General features: G+C 57.1%; 1 protein-coding gene across 1 annotated transcript in view; it reads left to right on the top strand.

The window, feature by feature from the left end:
- LOC104983318 (tubulin beta-2A chain-like) overlaps positions 1–326 on the top strand; it is a gene marked incomplete at its 3' end in the record, with an annotated part of 27,425 nt that overhangs the window by 5,665 nt on the left and 21,434 nt on the right. The gene's annotated exons all lie outside the window — the stretch shown is intronic.

Genomic DNA, 326 nt, shown 5'->3' with positions numbered 1-326 from the left:
CAACGGCTGGAGAAGATGTCAATCGAGCATCATGGGACTGGACCCAGGCATTCCGACTCATTCCTGCACAAGATGCTGCCACGAAAAATGGCTCCCAGCAGCAACGTGCGGGAACTTGCCTTCATTAATATTTATGTCAGAAGAGAGCTGCTCGTAACAGCAAATGCACTTCAGCTTCTCAGAAAAGCGCAGGAGATGCTCTGGAGGCAGCGAGATCAAACCACTGCCGGTGGGGAGGAGGGTCTGCTCTGGCTCCTGCCCCTCGCCCAAGCCCTCCTCCCAAAGCCTGCCTCGGGGTCAGGGCAGGGCTCAGACTCCTGAGGTCC

This window comes from Bison bison, unplaced genomic scaffold (assembly GCF_000754665.1).
Source record: "Bison bison bison isolate TAMUID 2011002044 unplaced genomic scaffold, Bison_UMD1.0 scf7180017862188, whole genome shotgun sequence".
Taxonomy (NCBI): Eukaryota; Metazoa; Chordata; class Mammalia; order Artiodactyla; family Bovidae; genus Bison; species Bison bison.
Note: the sequence above shows the minus strand (reverse complement) of the source record. Positions and strands in the feature narration are given on the sequence as shown.